Source organism: Haliotis rufescens, unplaced genomic scaffold (genome assembly GCF_023055435.1).
Source record: "Haliotis rufescens isolate VD_foot unplaced genomic scaffold, xgHalRufe1.0.p SCAF_5, whole genome shotgun sequence".
In the NCBI taxonomy this organism is placed as follows: domain Eukaryota; kingdom Metazoa; phylum Mollusca; class Gastropoda; order Lepetellida; family Haliotidae; genus Haliotis; species Haliotis rufescens.
In genome coordinates, this window is record NW_025964223.1 from 32,884,131 (window position 1) to 32,897,546 (window position 13,416).

Here is a 13,416-nt window from a genome sequence, read left to right on the forward strand (position 1 = left end):
GATCCAGAAATATTGACAATTATAGATTATGCAGGTGGAATTTCAAGTGGCTCCATATCCAAAAATGTTTGCAACATATTAAAGTAACTGTGTGCCAAATTTGGTGCTTGTATCTCAAAACACACAATACTTTCAGATATGTGGGCTATGCCGCTGCACTATTACTAAAATCGACTGATTAGTAATGTAAGTTGATTTCATATTTAAGTTATGATATAGTATCTTTGTATATTCAATATGTATGTTACACTCCCAGGAATAACAAATGGTCAGTCTATTGAACTGCTTCATACTATCGATAACTCTGATGGACAACTTGAAGTCGCTCTATGTGATGTAACGTATTACCCGCTGTGGACCAATATAAATGCTGTGAGAGGTAATAATAGGTTATTAATAGGTGAAATACATGGTGACATTTACATTATACCTGATGGGTATTACAGCATATGCTCACTCAATGATGAAATTTTTAAGCCTTCAGGAGCTAGTCTCACACAAAATGAGTTGAATGGGATGCTGATTTTAAGAGCTGGAGAAAAGCTTGTAATTCTTATCTGGCGCTTAGCAGAAACACTTGGATTTGTAATAGGATACGAAAGAGTTGCAATACCACCCAACGAAACACGGCATGGAGTTGAATTACCTGATTTAGTTCCCTATAAAGAGTTGTGCATCCATCTTGATCAGATAAGTACGACGGATAATATTCAACTAGAAAGTCCTTCTACTCTGTTGAGAGCTATTCCAGTCAAAGATGAAAAATATAATAGCGGTAGAACGGAATCTTTCTCATCATTACAATATAAAAAATTAAAGCGTGGTATTATTTCAGACCTCAAAATTTCTGTATTAGATGTAAAACATCTACCTGTACATATAGGATACTTGAGTGTAACACTCCATATTATAAATAATGGTTGATTCATCAGGCCCTGGAACACTCAGCGATGTAATACAATTGCGCTTTCCGATCTCGGAGACACAGAAGGTTTTGGTAAACCCGGTACCGATGGTAAGTTATACGCTTTACACTTACAAGATAATGTATTCAAGCGGAAAGAAGTTACATTCACAGGTAATCTAGGAGATTTAAGCGATGTCGACGTTAGTAGACTCAATAAAAACACTTCGTATAATCTTACTCGCAACGATGATAATAAATGGACTATGATCAAAGCAAAAATCAAGTTGCTACTGAATATCGTCATTACCCCACTGTATGTGATGATGGGTAAGGCACATAATTTAACTAAGATAATAAATAGTGGGATCGTACTCGGGGCTTATATCCAATCAAAACGAAAAAGTGTGTTAGTCTCTCCCCTGCCAGAAAACCCAGGTTATATGTTATTTAGTCGTCCAGCAGTAAATCAATTTAGTTTAAATTTGGTTACTGAATTCAATGATATAAAACAAAACTTGAATGCTATACCTGAACTTTCTACGCTTATTATTGAAGTCTTGTTTGGAGATGCACCAGAAGATGCCTTAGAAATATTTCCAGGTCTATCAATTAAATGGCTAAAGAAACACCAACGTCAACAGTGCAGTATTATTTATATTGGAGTATCACCCATTGCAACCCTTAAAGGGGTCCAAATTATTAAAAGTGACAGCATATCTCTTACTAAGATATCCATGCCGTATAATATACATTTACTAAGGTTGATGTATACTCTCAAAACATTGAAGCAAGACCAATTAAAGACTATTATATGATATAATAATAATATGGATTTATATCCAGCGCTCGATGAAAAGATGGATACTGTTGATGGATTTCGATGACATCAAATAAGCGACATAAAACATTGAATAGAGAAGGAGAGGGAGTTGAGACTTGGATTGTATAAAAAGTACCGTGAATGCTCTTGACGGAGTTGACACCGCGCTTGTAACAGCTGGCATGGGACTCGGTGTAGCCGGTGTTGGTTTATTATCAACTATAATCGCCGCGCCTATCATACTTGGCATGGAAATAGCTGCCGGAGTCTCAGAACTGGCAGGAATAATGATAAAATTCATTTCTCGTAGGTTGCAAAAGAAAGCATTAAAACATGATAATATTCGGATACTCGCCGAAGCAAAGTTGAACAGCATTGAGGACCATATTTCAACAGCAATGGCCGATTGTAAGATATCCGAGGATGAGTTTCATTTAGTTTTGTCAGAACTCACCAAATACAACGCAATGAAGCAGGAGATTCGATCAAATTCTTGTAAGACCAGTGGTATTAGCAAAGATGAGAAAACAAATTTTATTGAACAGGGGAGACAACAAGCCCGTCAATTATTCCGTGCCCAAACCAAAGAACTGGTTGGAGATTAAAAATAGATTGCTTACTATCATTAGAACACACCGCATAAAATCATACATTCATTGAGAAGAATGCTTACGTAAGTATATAATAATGGAGGATTACAAACCAACAAAGGAAGAACTCGAAAAAGCTATCGAAACATTTTTGCTCAGGGACAAAATTATCAAATGGAGAGAATTACCACAAGGTATATATTATATCAGGGATGTCAAACCAACCAAATACTGTCATCAATTGTTTCTTTCCAATTACCAAGAAGAGTATATAGTCTGGTCTCCTCGTAAAATGAACGAAGAACTTAGTAAAAATGTTGAGTATCACTTTGTTAAAAATAATGGTATACGTATGAATAAAAATAATCGAGAATATTTTCATTACAATTTAGTTTAATCTTATGACTATCGTTAAATCGCATAAGCGTTTACACATAAAAAATTCCCCCTGTAGTGGTGGTATAAGTATATAAATCTGGCTCCAGTGGAAGTGGTCCAGAACCCCCATTACCTATACTACTTAAGCCATTGTTAATCTGTAAACATGGGGGTCAGGTGGAGTAGCCTTGTTTTGGTTAAAGCGTTCGCTCGTCACACGGAAGACACAGGTTGGATTCCCCACATGGATACAATGTGTGAAGCCGATTACTGGTGTCCCTGCTGTGATATTGCTTGAATATTGCTTGAATTGGCGTAGATCTATACTCACTCACTGTATCTGTAGTGATAACTTGCTATGGCTCATGACAAGACATTCTTCTATATTTTTGTAAATGTGTAACCAAGATGTTACAACACAGCTATCAATATTGATACCCAGCGTTTCACAGTTCCTTTTCTAGGACATTGACTGATTTTCATGCAAGATGTCCTGAAGGTATATTGGTAATAATGTAGAGGAATATTCTATAAAAATCATGAAAATGTACCATGGCCAGTTGTCTCTTGCAAACCTACTGAAACCAGATACTTTTGGGGTTTATCCCAAATTATAAGAAATGATGAAATCAGAACCACAAAAAATACAGTGTATATTTCCACTTATTTTTTTTCATAATAAAAACAGTTATAGAGTTTGCTTCTTGATAATCATATAGAAATACATCTGCTTCATCAAAATCAACCTGAATTTGTCAGAATATCAAAGCAGTGATGCATTACAGTGATGCATTACCTTCCTATATATTCCGCATTTGAATTTTCATCTCTTAATACTAAAATCTCCAGAACGTAATTGCGTCTCTCTGTGACGTTAGTATTACATTATATCGTAAAGTTATTCCACAGCGTAACAACAACGTTGCAAATTAACGTTGTGATAACATTGTACTTTGGACATCACAAAATATTTTTGTAAATAATGTGTAGCAGATCTACCATCTCTTAGTTTTATTTTTTTTAAACATATCAGCGTTAGAAACTAACAGTTTTCATCCACTAGTCCTCATAACGATAACATATAGCAAAACCCTTAAAAAGGGCAAATTTCTACTAGTCCATATGAAACCTTTACCACTGGGCAGTTTCGCCAGGACTTACAGGACTAGTGCCAATTTCTAACACTGCATATAGATCTATTCATGAAGTAATCTGTATACTAAATGTTGTCACAAGCAATACAAGGCCGTAGTTATTTTTTTGACAGGAGGGGCAAATATTTGTACAAGTATCACTTGTTGTCCCAAACTTGATTCAAATAAAACTGTTTCCAATAAAAAAAATCTAGGGGGGGCATCTCCCTGTCTCTCTCTCTCTCTCCCCCCCCCCACCTCCCCCCCCCCCCCCCCCCGCCGGCTGGCTATGGCACTGCAACATTACAGGCAAACAATTGGCGCTCATTTTTTGTGAGAGCGACTGCTGAAAAGTAAAGCCTTGTTGCCTCGTGAAGTGACATCACATCAAGCTCACTCTGGACATTCTTCGACTAAGTCATTGTGCGTCAACTGGAACTGGATAGTTCATCTGTGAATTCGGATGAGGTAAGTTAATTTTTCAAAAGCAGTCTCAGCTAGTTGTTATGTTTCTGTACATGCAGATAGTGAAATGATTTAAATGTATCTTATTATACAGAAGGGGTTGGGTTTAGAATGCAGTTTGCTGGTGATTTTCACTGAGTGTCAGTGTTGATATTATATTAGATACACAGACCATGATGTATATATAGAGGTGAAGGAGGCTCAAGGCTATTTTTGCCATATTATTATTTTATGGATGCAAAGGGTAAATATCAAGGGCAAGCAGTATATGTTTGACCAGAATTCAATCTGGCGGCGTTTTGTAGCCGTCATATTACATTCAAGTTTCGATCATAGGCTTTATAGGCCTATATATAGGCTAATGTATGCATTGTCTACTGACCACTGACAGTTGTCGCCTTTTCTTCCATGTTATTTCTAAAATCATTACTATTTACATTATAAGTTTACGGAGCACCTTTAGACCTTAGTACCACAACTTCTCGTGATGACGATCTCTGCCGTAGGTCACATGTCTCAAAGACAAGCAACAAGTTTTTGTGAGAATCCGTCGGACGCGAACTCGCGACCTTCGGATTATTAGCCCGACAGCTAACCGACTGAGCTACATCCACACTGTGAAACAAAGTGCAAATTTAACGAAACTGAACGAAAAGGGTCGAATAGGTGACGGACACTTGCGAAGGTTACGGGTAGGCATGGTGACTCATGACTTTAGTCTACGGACACTTACGAATTATCCCGATGCCATTTGGCACACTCGTCCCATTTCGTAATCTACAAGATACCGAGTGGTGAGGAATGAGCCGATATGGCGCGAACTGAAAACAGCGTCAGGCGTCAGACTCGTGAGTATGCATGAATGACATGGTACTTAGTAATTCGTCAGGTGGATTTTGTGACAGAAAAGTGTGCTAGGGAACACTGTAACGATGATGTGGATAATAGTAAGGAATGAGGAGGCATGAGCAGGGCTAGTGACGACACAACGGTGAGTTCGCTTTTGAATCAGACTGAAAAAATGTAGCTGGTGAAAGTGGCTTGTGTGAATGTCCCAGGACAGTTTCAAGTAGCCAAAATATTTGACACAAAACCATTTTGTTCTTTTTACTCTACGTTTTTGTGTGAAGAATATTAGGAGCCGCTATAGAATCTATAATAGCCACGAAATGGGTACCTAACCCTAATGACCGTGAAGGGATGATTGATCGTAAAGGGGATCTAAGGGCTAAGGATAGAGTTTGGGTAATCCAATAGCCACTAAACGGGTACCTAACCCTAATGATTGTAAAGGGGTGATTGATCGTAAAGGGGATCCAAGGGCTAAGGATAGAGTTTGGGGTAGCCTATCCTAACACTGGCTACATTTCGATGTGTTCAGCACCAATATAATATCCCCAATAAACTGCATTCTTGTGCCGCTGGGCGTCTTCAATAACATTGCGTGTAGTGATGATAGATCACTGAGAGGAGCTTATGCACACTCGATGACCCCTGACGTCACAGGGCATTATTTCGCCGGTATGACTGGCAACAAAATACCACAAATTATGTCATAGGGTATTGTCACGTGTTTGAAAAGTTTGTGATACTGTATTCTAAAGGTAGGCCAAGTTTACTGTACATGTACTAATCTACTGACTTTGATTTTTGTGAAACAATGTGGCTCATTTCAGTCCATGGGAAAGGTTGATTTCTGTTATTCAGCGAAATTAGGGAATCAAAACATTGGAAGTATTTTCAGATCGACTAACTGTAGGCTGCTAGTTATCGCCCTAGTCTAAAGTGCTCAATGATGTTATTAAATTGTATTTTCGGGAAGAGACAGGAACATATTTGTTGTTTTCGAATATGCTTAATTAGCTCTGACTGAACTTGCTTAAATGTGAATCATCTGATTGCTTGTGTTGTCTTAAGTTTTGTTGTAGCAAGGCGCTTACAATGTGTATTTTTATATTTCATTTTCCAATAAATATGTCCAACTCCCTTCTAATGAAAACGAGCAAAAGTAAAGCAAGTCGCTCGTCTCGCGCTATAACAGGGTGTTTGCAGTATGGTCCTCGGTGGTGGTGATAAGCTAGTTGATAGTCAAAAGTTAAATATTACAATATATTGTCAGTGAGTTGTTGATTATTAAGGTGAGATATGTGTAGCCAATGTGCACCATGTTGGCTACCATCCTACAAAATTATATTCAACGATATTGAACTGTATTATGTTCAATAAATGAAGTAACAAATAAATTTCATATGATACTTGGTTCTTTGAAACTTTTTGACAAGGAGTGAGAATAAAATGGTGATAGAAAACTGAACGAGTTAGTAACAGTGCTCGCTACGAAATTGTACTGTAGCTATAAACAGCGCTGCAATGAAAATGTGATTCGTAATTAGTTACAATGCCTGTTTAATATATCTATTCCCGTTTGTATTCTAATTTAGAATAGGTCCACAATAATTAGACAATTTTAGACAATTATGCAATAAATGTTATGATTTTTGATAGACTACATTCTCATTAAGATCAGATCTAAGTTCTCGCTGCCGCTAAACAAAGATCTGAGGACATCCGATTATGGGTCACGTCAGAAAGACCTTTCGCGAACTTTGACCGACCACTGAAATTACTGACAAGAAGTCGACATCAGCCAATTAGAAAGCAGCTTTCTTGAGCTTTACGACACTCGTTTCTTCCTGGCGACTTCCATTTCAGACTACGCTTGAAAAATATGTTGACACAGTTCTCTATTAAAGTTTTGAAAACTGAACAAGCAAACATTCCAGAATGTCTAATATATGGTTGAGATTGTATGGCAGTGCTTCCCACGTACTGTGCAATGCCTCTTCCGTTCAAATGTTTATCCCATGGAAGTGAGAGATAGACGATGATTTTGACGGAATCAGTGGTACCGTACGTTAACGGTTTCGAGGTTGCATGATTAGAGAACACATTCCGACTGTCACTTTCTGGTAATTAACACTTTGATTGGTTGGATGAAAGTTTGTTCACCCGTAATGGGATGTCCTCAGATCTTTGTTTAGCGATAGCAAGAACTATAATCTGATTTTAATAAGATTTGAAAGACTATAAATAGATACTTATTGAATATAGTTCTAGTTTTGACTTTGTTATATGTTTTCACTGCAGCAAGGAGGAAAAAGGGACACGACCATTCCAGATAAAGTCATGGAATGTTGGATCATTAGGGATTCCACCAAAGAAACCCTGAGATGTGATTATGTTAACGTAAGTACAGTTGTTACATTCTATTGTCTATATACATGTTGGTGGTTTTGTTGCTTTAAATGAATGCTAAGAGTGTTTTTGTATAAATCTATGCTTGTACCTCATTCTGTCTTCAACATGATTCTTGATGTCTCTGAATGAATGTTAAAATATGTTTCCATCAAACACTTGCATTATACATTACTGTTGGAATATTGATAAAGCTTTATCTCCAATTGAATGTTTCTTGTCATATAATATACTGAACCACAAAAGAAACATCACCCAAGTAACATTGCATGTAAAGTTGTCATTTAAATATCTGGGTAATTTTTGTCAGAGTTTCTAAAATTTAACATTAACTTCTTCGGAAAAATGAAATTTGATGATATAAAAACAAAGCAGATGACAATAAAACCGATTGCCCAAACGCATCACGGCAATGGCCATGGTAAACCGATGCACGTGAGTTTCGTGCAAATTGAAATGCACATGTGTTCCCCCATTTCTTGCCCTATGAAAATCCACCCAGTTCGGATAACATTCATTCGTTATTGAATTTCTACAACATGCCAAGATTGACAAGAAATCAGCGACACCAAGCCCTTGGACGATTGCAAGCTGGACAAACCGCCCGGCAAGTAGCCAATGCATTTCAAGTCCACGTAAGGACCATATACAGGCTCCAGCAACTGCACCTGACCACCAACACTACACATGACCAACCATGTAGTGGAAGATCAAGGGTCACTACCCGACTTTGATACTGCTGCGGAAACTGCTCGACAGACCATGGGGGCACACCACCGACACATAAGTGCGGGCACCGTGCATCGACGATTGATGAGCAAACACCTCCACTGTCAAAGCCCATACCGAGGTCCCATTCTGACACCACGTCATCACCGGGACTCTCTTCAGTGGGCAACACAGCACCAGCATTGGTGCCACCAGCAGTGGAGAAGAGTCCTCTTATCACAACAACGGATGGCAGAGAGAAAGTCTGGCGACCTCGTGAGGAACGTTATTTGGATGCTTGTGTTGTTGAAAGAGACTTGTAGGGTGGTCCGAGCATTATGGTGTGGGGTGGAATAGGTCTTGCACAGAGGGTCGGCCCTGTGGTCTTCCAGAATATTAGTCCAGGGAGAGGCAATGGTGTCACAGCAGCTCGGTACATTGATCAAGTCTTGATACCACACGCCATACCTCATTTGGCCGCAACCACGAGGTTCAGCATGATAACACCTGTGCCCACACTGCGAGAGCAACAAGAGACTTCCTCCAGCAGAATGGCATCAGAACCATGCAGTGGCCTGCCCTCAGTCCTGATTTAAATCCCATCGTGCACCTGTGGGACGAGATTCAAAGACGGCTGAATGACGTCCGACCAAGGCCGACAACTGTAGCTGAACTGCGTCAGGCATTCCTCAGAGTGTGGGCTCAAGTGCCTATGGCCTTCATCAACCACCTCATCCATTCCATGTATCAACGTTGCACGGCAGTCATCAATGCACATAGCGGACACATGAGATACTGACTTGAAATGCCATTTTCTCAGAGACTAGTGTTGTGTTTCACTGGAAGAACATTTGACACTTTAATTTCAACCTTGATGATCTTTTTTGCCAAGTTTTATCTTTTTCATATGTCTCAAAGTATGTTTACAGTGTTTGGACAAATAAGGTTTCTCATATATCTATCCATGGTGACGTTTCTTTTGCGGTTCAGAATATTTCAAATACCTGCTTGAGATTTATGAAGTTGTTTGTATTTCAGGGAAATGGAAGTGAACACCAAAGAAAGAAGATTCTGGCAATCAATAATTTCAAAAAGTGTATAAATTTTCAATTATCTAAAAATATAAAAATGTCAACACAAATGTGTCTTGAAGTTCTTTGTTGAATGTTGACATCTCATGACTGTAAGATGAAGATATACTGTATAGATTTGATTCGGGATCGACCATTTAATATTAAAGGGGACCTGGACATTTTCTATGGAGATTTGATAATTGTTCGGTCAGTTATTTTTATTTATCACTATTAGCCTGAAGTTAAGCACCTTGCAACTGGATCTATATCAATTTTTGGCAGGCAAATTCTTTTTTTTCACCAGTCTGAAGCATAATTATTTTTGTCAAGAATTTTCGTCAACAGTATATTTTTTCAAAGAATTCCAGGCCCTGACCTCCCCAGAATATTAAATGGTCAACCCTTTTGTTTCCTGCAGTACAAGCCTAAAGGGTAATGGTTTCTGACTATTTGTTATTGCCATATGTATCTATTTAACAGCTCCGTGGTGTTTTTTCGTTTCGGAAATTGTCACCAAAACATGACCTAACTGTTAACAGGGCTATTTGACGCCCTGGTTTAAAAAGTATTGTAAAGGGTATCTCGAATCATACACATTCACGTGACTAAAGCATATTCTAAAACATTGATGCGAAATGATTTTGGGATGTTTTTACGACATTTTTTGCGGGGGACAGTCATGAGATAACGTTGTCACTACATATTTCATCCCTCTTACACAAAGTTATTTCACGGCGTTGTGACAACGTCCATGTTAGTCCACAGAATAACGTAGGGACGTAATATAATAACATTGCCACTACGTAAAAATACAAAATCACAACGTTGTGACGACGTGGATATGACGTTACACAATGTTAGCCCATGATGTTCTGACAACAAATGGGAAAAACGTTATATGGACGGAATATCCCTTACATTACCACAACGTTGTCACACCGTGAAATTGTAAGCTGGGCCAGAATCATCCCCCTTGGCAAGAGGTCAAAAGGGAGACGGATTGATTTGGGGGTCTGTGTCACTTTCTACAGAAGCACTGAAGAGTTCACCTTCAAGAATGCCGGACGGGCTCTGCAGTGGGGTCATGATAGACCATTGGACACAAGATATTGTGTCAGCAGCCGAATCATTCCGATTTCTGAATATCTACCACCCAAGCTCATTGGGACCATGAATGCAGCATCTCATTCCTCACAGTCACTGCACAGACTCCGTACAAACTAAGAGGAGGAATAGAGGCCTGACCTTAAGAATACCATTGGAACCTCCTGGGTGGTATTGTTAAGAAGTGCTCTGTCTTCTCTGTGCTCTATCTCAGCTACTAAAGTTCACCAAAATGTGAATCAAGTGATAATTCAAGCCAGTGAGAACTTGAAGAAATTAAAGAGTGAGGATAGATTACCTCTACCTCAAATGAAACAGTGCTTCTACCCCTACCCGTGTATTTGTCATAGCAACTGATTTACGACAACCATTGTCTGAAGTAAATTTGACTCCAAAGGCTAATTACCCTGTAGCCATGTCTCCATAACTTAATTGTCATTACGTTTTAGGCGCTAATCCCCGTTGTTAATCCTCACCAACATTTCATTGTATATTGACTGACAGCCAACCTGGGCTACTATATCACTTCCCGTTAATTACTGTTATTTATAGTATGACATTTATTGCCTTAATTGTTCATCCCCTGAGCTGTGTCGGTTCATCACCCCCAGAAGTCCCATGTCCAGATCAACGTCATTGTCTTTCCATTGTTGTTCATTACTATATATGTGCTACCATTACACTGTTACTACGGTGTTAGTCAACCTTGGTATTCCGAGTGCTGGTGTAGGGACGACGTCGAGCAGGATGTGCCGCTCGTAGGAAACGTCCTGAGGTGAGCTGGAGCTCCACTCACCTCATGTATGCCTGAGCTGGAAGGTCCACTCATCGCTGTGTTTGTGTTGTTGTTTATTGTTTACATGTTGTGCATAAGGCATTTCGGGACAGTGATGTCGATTTTGTCCTTAATTCCTCGTCCTGGGAAGTCTATGTATGCTCACCATTGTTGTATATATTTGTTAGCTACTTATATATATGATGTTCATGTAAATAAATCTGTGTATATTGTACTAGTCGTCTCTTGTTTTACCTGGCTAAACTACCCCCTTTAGTCAGAACATGACATATTCAAGAAGATTACTTAAAATTAGTGATTTCTCCCATCACAATGATTTCTTTACCTATGGACATAATCAGGGAGCTTGACACTCTCAGAAGACATGCCATGTAGATTACAACTTGTATCAACTGGTTTGTGGCTGGAGTACATCATGCCATGGCACCAGTTCAAAAGTGTTATGAGGGTATCTCAGGGGACTTGCCAGTCACTAGCCTTCATCCATATCCTGTCAGACAGCTTAGTGAAAATGCTGGAGAATTTTTTGTCATCGCAAGAATAGAGCTGTGTCAAAACACTCCAGGAGTTTTGCGCTCTTTCAACATACCATGGCGCAACTCTTCTCGCACAAGGTCCTTGATGAAGTTCACCAAGACACCACAGAAAGATTTCTGCATTCCACCATCAACATGGCAGTTAACGGTAACAGTTCAGCATTTCAGACCAAGAGGTCTTGATATTCGGCCAGGGATCATGCCTTCAAGGATTTTGGCAAGAGGACGTTTATACCATCGGGGAAGGAATCCTTTCAGGCAGACAGGTGGAAGAAAGACATACACGCCCTCTCAACACCAAAGCAACGGATAACTCTAGAGATTTTGAGCAGAAACATAGCGGACAAGCAAGGACGAGAGGAAGAGGTGATCGCCGTCTCTCTGTTTCGGAAACAACGTACATCGGATTAAGACCTGTAGAACTGAATTTATCCCAGGCAGAAGGCCATGATTTATCTGGAAGGGACCATGTTAGTGGTTGCAGACTTGACACTATGGACATTATTAAACAAGGGAATTAAAGAACACAGACCTCAGCATCAGTTTTAGATGTTATTACATCAGCCCCATAATTTTATGTCCTCCAGATTACTAAAGACCATGCGCATGATCACAGAATTACAGGGTCATCCCAACAAGTCCCATCTTTGGACCCTATCTTGTATTCTTGTGGCTATGGACACAGTAGTAGCCTAGAGACAAGGGAGAACCAAATCTGAGTTTGATGAGTATTTGATGGGATTTTTCTGAGCCAGGGCTTCATCTTGGGTGTTTTTGTCTCGCTGTGTCTTTTTTACGAAAGGTTGTTCCCAACAACAACGTAGCCTCTTCCACACTTATTTATTCTAATGATATTTTTTGTCCTAATTCATCTCCTGGGTAATATCTGTTAGGATCCTATTAAGATGTTGGGAGAAGTCTGCGCTAAAGACAACTTTTTCCTATTTGTTTTGTGACATTAGGTGCAGCTTGACTTTAAGTCATGTTTGCTGTTTTTTTTAACAGTTTTTCTGGTGACCAGAGGGATTCCCTTCAGTTGGGTTGGGCTGACCCATTCGAGAACTGGCCTGGTTCTCTTGACAGTTGGGCCGACTCTCAACCATTGTAATTTCTAGACATAAGTCCGCTATTTCCATTTCTAAGTTCATATATATTCATAGGGGCCTGGGTGATTGATGACCATGCAATTTAAGCTGGTGAGTGAATCAAGCTTGGATGGGTGTGATGGGTTATGTACAGTACAGTTCCTGTGACACAACTGCCACTTTTTTTATAAAGTATTGACTTTTACACCAGTAAAAAGCTAAGAGAAGAACTTGGAGATGATGAGACGATTAGAAACTTGGAATTAAGCACTTACTACCAATTTTCTCTAATTAAGACTGTTATTTCTGATATCCCTGACCACCATTATACTCAGCATGCTTATTAGTCCAGGCAAAATAAGGTTTCACTTGGAACAAATTGCAACAGAATTTATTTCACCACAATGCATTTCTATAAGGTCCCGAAAACAACATACTTAAAGTCCCAAGCAATCCCAGTTTCGGATATATGTCTAATGTGCATAATCCAATATGTACACCAGTTATCAATATATACTCACATGCAAAAGAAGCGCAAGTGGTTTTTAAGCAAATAGGTAACAAAC

At 39.2% G+C, this 13,416-nt stretch overlaps 1 protein-coding gene and 1 long non-coding RNA gene across 2 annotated transcripts in view; both read left to right on the forward strand.

Annotated features, from left to right (window-relative positions):
* LOC124126088 (zinc finger protein 567-like) overlaps nucleotides 1–13,416 on the forward strand; it is a 121,592-nt gene that overhangs the window by 99,812 nt on the left and 8,364 nt on the right. The window lies entirely within an intron of this gene.
* Nucleotides 7,267–9,397, forward strand: LOC125372946. Its single transcript, XR_007218285.1, has 2 exons — nucleotides 7,267–7,539; nucleotides 9,295–9,397. It is a non-coding gene; the product is annotated as an uncharacterized LOC125372946 (long non-coding RNA).